The following is a 10,016-nucleotide window of genomic DNA, read 5'->3' as shown; positions in this document are numbered from 1 at the left end:
GGTAAATAATTGTTATGACTTTATAAATAGTTCACTTTTTTAGAAGGTGCTTTTCTTATTTTTTAACTAGCACTCTTAGCCAATCCACTAGATTTATAGCAGCTATAAAGATGCTGACAAGATTATTAATTCAGAAAAGCAAGAATTTTGGTCTTGGTCATTGCTCAATAATATTTGTTGAATACTGACTGATGGCAGGGAGTATAATGGGCCACTGAGTCCAGTGACCCATCTGGTACCTGAACCTCCTTTAGAACATCCCCACCCATTGATAGCTCCTGTTTGAACATCTTTGGAGAAGAAAACATGTTCACCTCCTGAAACATATCCAACCTTGAATAGACCTTATGTTACAAAGTTCTTCTTTGTAAAGAATGACAGACAAAATGATAATGGGTTATTTTTAAGGAAAAGATAATAGATTCTAATCATTTTCAGCCCTTGCATCATTATCACTAATAAATGTTTCCTGAGTACTCCTCTAGGGCATTGTGCTCAAGGTTGTGGCAAAAGATTGAAAGATTCTTTCAAAGAAAATGTAGTCAGGTTAGGAAGACAAAATACAGGGTGTCCCCCAAAATGTATACACACTTTAACAGCTGGTAGCTCAATTTTGAAGATGAATGTATTTTAAAAAACACCGCCTCTATAATTATTCTGAGTGTGTGTATACATTTTTGGGGGACACCCTACATACACCCCAGGCATGCTTCTGCCTTAGGATGTTTGCCCTTGCTGCTTTCTCTGCCTGAAAGCCTCTTGTCCCGGATACAGCGGACACAGCCTGGTTCACTCCCTCATCTCTTCAGGTCTTTCTGAAATGCCACCTTCTCCATGAGGTCTTAGCTAACTACCCTATTTAAAATTGCACCAGGCCCCAACAACTAGCACTCCCAATTTCCCTTCTCTACTTTATTTTTCTCCTTAACACTTATTTGACATGCCATAAATATGAAAACAAATTTATTAGCTGTTTCCCTTCATTAGAATGTAAGCTTCATGAAGACAGGAATATTTGCCTGTTTTGATAACTGTTAGAAAATAGTCGTCACTCAGTAAGTATTTATTGACTATTGTAGAATGAACATGTACCTGGACATAAAACATAACAATCTAAAGATGTATTTGTTACTGTCGAATGAATAGTACAAATAATGTGTGCGCCATCAGCTAGGCGTGACTCCCCTTTCTCCTCAAGTAATAGCTCATTCCTGAGATGATTCTTAGGCTTTGAAAAAAGAGAAAAGCTGAGTTTTATTGTATAGTACTTTATTTTCATAACTATGATGATAAAATACTTTTTTTTTTAAATATATTTTATTGATTTTTTACAGAGAGGAAGGGAGAGAGATAGAGAGTCAGGAACATCGATGGGAGAGAAACATCGATCAGCTGCCTCCTGCACATCTCCCACTGGGGATGTGCCCGCAACCCAGGTACATGCCCTTGACCGGAATCGAACCCGGGACCCCTCAATCCGCAGGCCGACGCTCTATCCACTGAGCCAAACCGGTTTCGGCGATGATAAAATACTTTTGTTTTTATTAAAAATATCCTCATATTATAAAAGGGTGCATATGCATTATAGATAACTTGGAAATAAGGAATGTTACAAAGAAGAAAATACATATGATCCATACATCGATATTTAGAGGCAACTACCTTTAACATTTTAATATCGTTCTTTCTAGTCTTTTTTTCTAGGCATATATTTATTTTTTTAGAAAAAAGGAATTGTACCTTATGTGTTTTGTATCTTGCTTTTTAAGCATAACATTTCTAATAGTTACATCCTATTATATTACATGGAAGTCTCATAATTTATTATACATTTTTCTTATTTTTGGATGTTTGGGTTGTTTCTAACAGTTTATAGTATAAATGATGCTATAATGAAGATCTTTATAAATAATTTTTTTTGGATACCGAGTATTGCCTTAAGATAAATTTCTAAAATGGGAATTATTGGCCAAAAAATCTGAAGCTTTTTGTTTGTTTTTACTTTTTACGATGAAAAATTTTTAAATGAACAGAAGAGTAGGAAGAATACTATAATGAACTTCCATTTTAATCATTTAGATTTTTTAGTAATTAATTTTTGCCATATTTTTTTCACCTATTTTTAAAATAGTTTTTGTAAAAATCCCTAACAACCAAGGACTTTTAAGGGCTGTTTAAAAATCATAACCATATTACAGTGTTCACACATAATAAAACATAATAATTCTTAATATCATGTTTGACTTTTCCTAATTGTCTCAAAACATCTTTTTACAGTTGATTTGTTTGAAACAGGATTCAAATAAGGTCACTTTGACATGGTTGTTGTCTCTTAAATCCCTTTTAACTTTTAATACTCCCCCCACCCCCATGCCATTTCTTAAAGAAATGAAGAATCAGTCTCATAGAATTTCCACACTCTAGTTTTATCTGATTGCATTCTGGTGGAGTTATTTAATACATTCTTCTATCCTTTATATTTTCTGTAACTTCAGAGCAGTGGTTCTCAACTTTAGTGTATATCAGAATCACCAGGAGGTTTTGTTAAAACAGAAATTGTTGCCACAGTAAATCTGGGAGAGCAGGAGAATGTGGGTTTCTAACGTGTTTCCAGATGATGCTAACGGACAACAGACCACACTTTGAGAATCACTGCATTAGAGGGAAGATTAGGTCCCTTTAAAAGAATGGTTAGATTCACAACTTTAAATGTATATATTCAGAAATGTATAGCAGGGTGACTAGTTAATAATACTGCATTGTATGTTTGAAAGTTGCTAAGAGAGTAGATCCTAAAAGTTCTCATCACAAGAAAAAAAATATAGTAACAATGTGTAGTGATGGATGTGAACTAGACTTATTGTGGTGACCATAAATATTGAGTCATGTTGTACCCCTGAAACTAATAAAGGTTATGTCAATTATATTTCAACTAAAATATTGGTTTCAATTAAAGTATTGGTTTTGTTATTAGGATTTTTTCTTCTTTTATCTTTCAACTTTTTATTAAAAAATATCTTTATTGACTCAGAGAGGAAGGGAGAGGGAGAGAGAGAGATAGAAAAATCAATGATGAGAGAGAATCATTGATTGGCTGTCTCCTGCATGTCTCCCACCGGGGATCGAGCCCACAACCCAGGCATGTGCCCTTGACTGGAATCAAATCCAGGACCCTTCAATCCTCAGGCCAACGCTCTATCCACTGAGGAGCCAAACCAGCTAGGGCTCAACTTTTTACTGTGAAAAATTTCAGTCTTACAGAAAAGTTGAAAGGCTTTTGCTTTCCAAAAAGGCATGAATGTAGCAGTGTATGAGTTCGTTATTTTACCACATCCTGTCCTGAAGCGAGTATTATTATTTTTATTCTTTATTGATTGAAGTATTACATATGTCTCCTTTCCCCCCCATTGACCTCTCCCCAGCCACTCCCACCCGCAGCACATGCCCTCACCCCTCTAGTGTCTGTGTTCACTGGTTATGCTTATATGCATGCATACAAGTCCTTTGGTTGATCTCTTACCGCCCCCTCCATCTCCCCAGGCGAGTATAATTGAAACAAATTTTTATTCATTTGCTGGATGGGAAAAAAGGATTTCTTACTGTTAATTTATTTTAAAATTATTGAGTTACTGGTGAGGTTTTAATTTAAAGTAGTTTATTAGTCATTTCTCAGCCTTAGTTCTATAAATTGTTCATCTTCTTTATCCATTTTTTAAATTAAGATTTTTAGTGTACCTTAAAATCAATATCTATGGGTTCATTTCATATTAAAGATAATTGCTCCTTCTCATATTTGTAACATTTTTCCAACTTATTGATTTATTTTTCTCCAGATTATTATTTAAGACTTTTAAAATTTAGGTTTATTTTTTAAGTCTTTATTGTTGAAAGTATTACATGATTCCCCTTTTTATCCCCATTGACCTCTTCCATCCTGCCCCCACCGCCACTCCAAGCCCTCCCCACCCCATTGTCTGTGTCCGTATATACATACAAGTTCATTGGTTGATTCCTTCTAAAAAAAACCTTGAGTTTATTTGTCATCAAATCATTTTTTGTTTGTTTGTTTTTATTACTTTCTTCTATTACTTTGGAGAATTCTTTCCAATATGGGATATTCACTTACATTTTCTTCTGGTTTTTATTTAGTTACTTGTTTGTTTGCTAATTATTATAGCTAACTGTGGTATCCAAATGAAATTTATTTGTGTGTCCTAGGAGGGTTATTTTGGGCAGCCCACTTGCCGAGTACAATAGAATTTTGGGGGGAGCTCCTCAATGCCTAGACCTACTGTTGGAGAGACAGTCCAATATGCATCAGATAATTTATCTGTGAACCATGGAAACATTTGAAAAGGTAACTCAGACAATACACTGAAGAGTAATTTGTCACAAGTAATTGCAGGCAGTCCGAAAGAGCTGCGAGAGTCTATGAATCATGACGTAGGAACTATGAAGGGCAGGCATTTGAGTCCAGCCAGCAGCTATTATTGAGCAAGCTGGTCCTCAAATGAGATACAAATTTTATGCCAAGAAGGGCAAGCCTACAGAGCAAATCATGCTGGTTTCTATCCTAGCTTCTGTAATATAAGACATTTTTTTCATCGATCTTTGCTCTCCCATTTTTCGCATTCTTTTCATTCTGTCTTGTATCCTTAACTCTTGATTGTACTAAATCATCTATGGTATCTATAGGTGTGAAAAGTTTGGCTTCTGCAATTTACAGGAGCTACTGGGGATGCAAAACAAGTGGCAACATGGCACAAATTGAAATAGAAATCTACCATTATTGGGGTTCAGTGTGACTTAAAAAGGTGCATAGATGTTAAACATCTGTTATTTCTAATTGACAAATAAAAATGCAGCTTCAGTTAATAAAAGCGCTTTAACCATCATATGGCCTCTAAAAAAATGTTACAGATAACCTCTTTCCCAAGATCTTTGCACTGAGGCACAGAGTGATGACACTTTTGTGGATTCTTGTTACTGTGAAAATCACTTAGGTGCTAGCTACACCTCTATTATAAATACTCGCAAGCAAATACTGAATTGCAAAGGAGGGAAGTATGCATATAATTCATTAAGCAACTATGGTGATGAAATTCCTGAATATACTTTATTTAATTGTTACTAATGTCCGAAACATAGTTATTATTATTATTATTATTGTTCCCATTTTACTGATAAGGAAATTGAGTTGCAGAGAAATTGAGTAACTCATCCAAAGTGATATGGCTGTTTAAATGGATAAACTGCAATTCAAACTGAGATCTGTATAAGCGCAAAGCGTGGGTTTTCTCTTCCACTCTATTCCTTGTGTGAACTTTTCTCTAAAGCCAAACATCAAAATTTAAAAGAAACATTGATGTTTCTTTTTTCTTTTTTAAAAAGAATATTTTTATTGATGTCAGAGAGGAAGGGAGAGGGTGAGAGAGATAGAAACATCAGTGATGAGAGGAAACAGCTGCCTCCTGCACACCCCACACTGGGGATCAAGCTACAACCCTGGCATGTGCCCTTGACTAGAATGGAACCCAAGACCCTTCAGTCTGCAGGCCAATGCACCACCCACTGAGCCAAACCAGCTAGGGCTCATCATTGATGTTTCTATTTTCTTCTCCCTTCCTTCCTCTGAAATAACTAAAAATATATTAAAAAGTATAAAAGGGTAAAATTAATTTTAATATATATCATTTATTCCAATAGATCTAAAATATTATTTAACACATAATGAATATGAAAATGATTAATGATATGTTTCACTTACAGCACATCTCATTTGGACTAACCACATTTCCAGTGCTCTATAGCCACATGTGGCCGGTAGCTGCCATATTGAGCAATATATGAGAAGAATGTAGACATATCTCCTCAGTAAGACCTATTTATTCAGGAATTTCTTCTCCACTTGGAAACCAAGCCCAACCCTTACCTGTTCTTTGAGTTTGTCAAAAGCTATTGTTTTTCTTCATTACATGAAGGAATTTCCCATTCTTCCAACTACGACAGACTCGATTTGTTAGGATAAATTGGTCAGCATATTTGCTTTAGTGTCTGAGGGATTTTGCATTGAGTAATTTATTAACGAACATGAAATTTGCTCAATAAATGTCAAGTAAACAAGAGAGTAAAAGATCTCAGCTTTTCAAACTGATAATTAATGATCTAAGGCATAGTGGTAAAGTGTTTATAAATTCAACCCAATGAGTAGTTTATTAGAATTATTGATTTGCTGTTGTGATACAGTAATTTCATTTAAGGAGCATCTGGATATAAAATTTGTAGGAGGTTGGAATGGAGGGCAGTGTGGAGATAAAAAATGATATTCTTAGAGAGCTCTGAATGTAGGGTTGGATATGTCTAACGAATATGGCACATAACAGGTGTCTTAGTCAGCTCAGGCTACCATAAAAATATACCATCGACCTGGTGGCTTAAAAAATAGACATTTATTTTCAGTTCTGGTGCCTGGGAAGTCCAAGGTGGAAATGCTGGCCAACTTGTTTTTTGGTGAGAGCTCTCTTCTGGCTTGTCGACTGCTGTCTTCTCCTTGTAGTCTCACACGGCATAGACAGCAAGCCCTCTGGTGTCTCCTCTTAAAAGGACATGAATTCTATTGGTTTAGGGCCCTACCCTTATGACCCCATTTAACCTTAATTACCTCTGTAAAAGCTCCATAGCAGCAAGTCTCAGAGATAGATTAAGAGTTTCCTTTATTTCCTCATGCTTACTGTGCAACTTTTTAAAATAATATAAGAGAATCAAACAGCATCAGAGCCAAAAGGGACTTTTTGAGCTTTATCCAAAAAGACTTTGAAGTGATCTAATATCTACAGGTCCTCAGTTATTTAATTAGTTACAGAAATACATTAAGCATCTAGGACTCCTGTCTTCCTTTATAGTGTTCTTTCTATTATTTCATTGTTCAATCAATCATTCATTTACACAACAAAAATTGAGCACTTACTATATACGGTGTTACTGGGGAAACAAGGAGCTAGACCTAGCCTTCAAGGAAAGTAGCCCAGCTCTTTTTCATCCCAATACTAGTCTCAGTAGAGAATATATTAGACCACACCTAGCATTAATATTAATAATAAAAGATACTAGCCCTTAAGCATCAAAAGTATATCAGGCTATGCCAACCTCTTTACATACATTATCTATTTTAATCCTTACAATAAGTTTGTGAATATTTATGATTTGTTTTATAGATGAGGAAAAGTAACTTAACCAAGGTCATGGAAAAAGCTTGAAAAGTGGCTACACCACCTGATTCAGATTTCAAAGCCTAGGTTTTTCCAGGTGTAATGGAGATATTTTCTTTGGGACTTGTCAATACATCATATGAATATTATTAGCTTTTGAGACTGAGCCAGTATATTGGACACAGCGTCAACATTTTAAAGCTCAAGTTAAAATTTTCTAGCTCTAGAGATGGGGAAAGGGGCCTGTTTGCACAACCTTGAGAAGAAGGTTTGCCTGTTTTGAATGATAGGAAACTTAGGTACAGAGAGTCAAGTTTTTCTTAGGCCAGTCGTCTTGGAGGTGTAAAACCAGTGTTAGAATCTGTATTTGCTGACTCTACTGCTCTGGGTACCCTGAGAGAAATTACTGAGATTGTGGCAAGCCTATGTTTTCCAGACGCTTTCTGAAGGCGGTTGTCTGCAAGTCCTGTCTTTTAAAAGTGATATAAGCTTCTCTCCTAGACAGGCAAAGGACTGTGGTAGAGCCACAGGGGTCCCAAAGACCATCAGTTTGTGAATCAAAGAGGCCTACTGAATTGGATGCTTCATCAGAAGAGACAGGATGGGGATGACAAGTGGGTTGGAAGCAGAAAGACTACACCAGCTCAGTCAGCTCCAGTAGAAATATGACACTTGCCGAAGAGATTTCCTCAGACAGCAAGTCCCCTTTTATAGGCACTTTGTGGCCTTCACTCTGAGTGGGGAGGGAGTAGTGCAGGTCTCTGAGCCAGATTGGCCACCTGTCACCCCTTATCACCATTTTATTTGGTTAACACCTAGCCCCACAGGGGGCCTGTGGTGAAGTCCGTACTTGCCATGTCTTCTGTAAGGTTTGGCTTGACTCTTGACAACACCAGTTTTTCATGGTGTTTCATCTAGTTGGGGTCTAAGTCAGCCATCTTTCAGGTGGTTGATTAATGCTGGTGTGCAGCACTAATGAGGGAGCTGTGTTTCCACTGATCTCCGTGACACTGTTGTGGGTATTGGTGGAAGTTCCAGGGCCTGTATATGTGACATTTGCAGAGAGCTTTGTTCATTCAGTGAGTCTGCGGAGCACCTATTCTGTGTCAGATATTGCTTCAGAGGCTGGAGTGACACCAGGGAACAAAACAGATGATGATACTTGCCATTATGGAACTTACTTGGAGTTGGGATAGGGATGGGGAGATGATAATGAAAAAAAAACAACACAATACGTAATTAGTATGTTAAAAGGTGATAAGTATATAAAAATAGAAAGGGAAGCAAGTAAGGGAGTTAGCCTGGGTTGCAATTTTAAATAGAGTGGTCATTAGATTTAAAATCATTTATTAGAAATAGCAATTAAGAAAGGTAGAATTAGAAAAAAATAGAGTACGGAAGAGGTATGGGAAAGGGTCAGATTACAACCTTAAATTGAGTGCTCATTAGAATTAGACATATTCATGTCAATATGACTTTCACAAAGCAACTTCATATCATTATTTTCATTGTATATGTTAGAAAGTAGAATCTCGCAGATTCTGCTTTAGTTTCTGTTTCTCCTCTTGTCTCATCCCTTCTTCATTTCCCCTTTTTCTTTCTTCCCCCTTCCCTTTCTGTTTCTTCTCCCAATCTTCCATTTCCTTGAAACAGAAAAAATTAGAAGCCATGGTGCTTGTCCTCAAGAAACTTACAATCCAGTCAAGGAATAAAGAAGGCCTCAATAAAACAATGTGAGAGCAATATGTCAATAGTAATATGAATAAGCCATGTTCTTTAAAATGACTAATATATGAGTGATCAAAACAAGTGGAATTATTTAGTGGGAGGAGGCAAGTTCATTTGGGTCTAGGTTGAAGGAACTAATGGTAGAAAGATGGGTAAACATCTTGAGGACTCTCATAGACAATTACTTGGAGACAGAATTTATCAAGATGTGTTCAAGGACTGGTAGAGAGATTAGCTCAGATGGAGTGGACAGATTTAGTTGGATAAATTATATTGGAGGAATAATGGAGTGGAGGAGTATAAATTAAGTGTAACTTAATGATGTAGAATGCTGGTCTGAGGGGGTTAGAATTTTTTACATACTTTATTGAAATAGCTGAGAAAATAGACCTTGGAAGTCTGAATCTTAGTTAAGCCACTGAACCATGATGAGTAAAAAGATGACCTCTTTAACCTAACTAAAAATCAGACAGCACTTACTGTTCCCGGACTTCTGATTTATTACATAAATTAGAATATAGAATATTATATAAATTTAAAATACATACTATTATATCTATATAATATAGGTGAAGAATATATAGTGTATACATAGTATATTTTATAGTATATGTAAAGTATTTAAAATATATACTTTATATATAGTATATATAGCATATACTAAGGTAAAGTAGATATATTTAGAATATATATATATATATATATATGTATTTAGAATATATATATATATATATATATATGTATCTATAGAGAGAGAGAGAGCGAGAGAGAGAGAGAGAGAGATATTCTGGGGTGATATTCATAGACTAGAGCTTCCGGTACATTCTATAATTGCACAGAGTTGAAGAGACTGCCTCATTTCGTTCTGCCACTAAGTGTGCTTCCCCATATTGAGATACCACAGAGTCAGTTCTGTCTTCACAATTAAGCTCATGTTATATATTCCGTGATAGTGTGTTGTGAGTCCCCCAGAAAGGAATGTTATAAGGAACTGTACGGGCCCTCATCCGCTTCGCTCAGAGGATAGACGCGTCGGCCCTGCGGACTAAACGCGTCCCGAGGTTTGATCCCCGGTCCAAG

The sequence above is a fragment of the Myotis lucifugus genome, unplaced genomic scaffold (genome assembly GCF_000147115.1).
Source record: "Myotis lucifugus unplaced genomic scaffold, Myoluc2.0 scaffold_63, whole genome shotgun sequence".
Taxonomy (NCBI): Eukaryota; Metazoa; Chordata; class Mammalia; order Chiroptera; family Vespertilionidae; genus Myotis; species Myotis lucifugus.
This window is presented reverse-complemented; position numbering follows the sequence as displayed.